Source organism: Etheostoma spectabile, chromosome 9 (genome assembly GCF_008692095.1).
Source record: "Etheostoma spectabile isolate EspeVRDwgs_2016 chromosome 9, UIUC_Espe_1.0, whole genome shotgun sequence".
NCBI classification, from domain to species: Eukaryota; Metazoa; Chordata; class Actinopteri; order Perciformes; family Percidae; genus Etheostoma; species Etheostoma spectabile.
The window spans coordinates 28566833-28567536 of record NC_045741.1 but is presented as its reverse complement, the minus strand read 5'-3'; positions in this window follow the sequence as shown (position 1 = coordinate 28567536).

Here is a 704-nt window from a genome sequence, read left to right as displayed (position 1 = left end):
GACAAGAAAGTATTAACCCTCAGGATGTTTTTCTCTTGTGTCATGATAACACTGCTGGTTCCTTCCTTCGAAAAAAAGGAATGTCCAACAGTGACTACACTACATAGCAAGGAAAAGTCACCGGTACTTCTTTGTGTCTTTGTGTGTGTGTATGTGTGTGTGTGTGTGTGTGTGTGTGTGTGCACACGTGTCTCTGGTGAATAATTCATTCATTCAAGTGTTGTGCCGGTCAAGCACAGCTGTCCAGGAAGGAGATGCTCTCAGGTTATCGGCTCTCTCACCGGACTCTCACGTCATTCCCCAGCTACACCGCAGATGTGTGTTTTCTCTGTCCTCGGACGGAAAACACGGCAGGGAAACCCCAGCAGTGATGGGGGACATGAAACAGAGGGAGACGTCCTGTGTGGCGTTGTTGTTGCACAATTCCTCGAAATAATCTGACACTGAAATCAAGACAAAGTCATGAAACCAAACAAACTCAATAATGAGCAGAAATTGTTGCATGCCATTCCTGTTACTGTAAATGTGTTTTTACATGACATGTTAAGAGGTGTTTCTCTCACGGCCCATGCTTATCTTTTGGAAACATTTCATTTTAATGGAAACCTTCATGGAATATACATAAACAGCCTTAAGTGTTGGGATCTAGCCTGACAAGCCAGACCCAGATCAAGATGTTGGGTCTGGGAACTCCCCATTGGCAG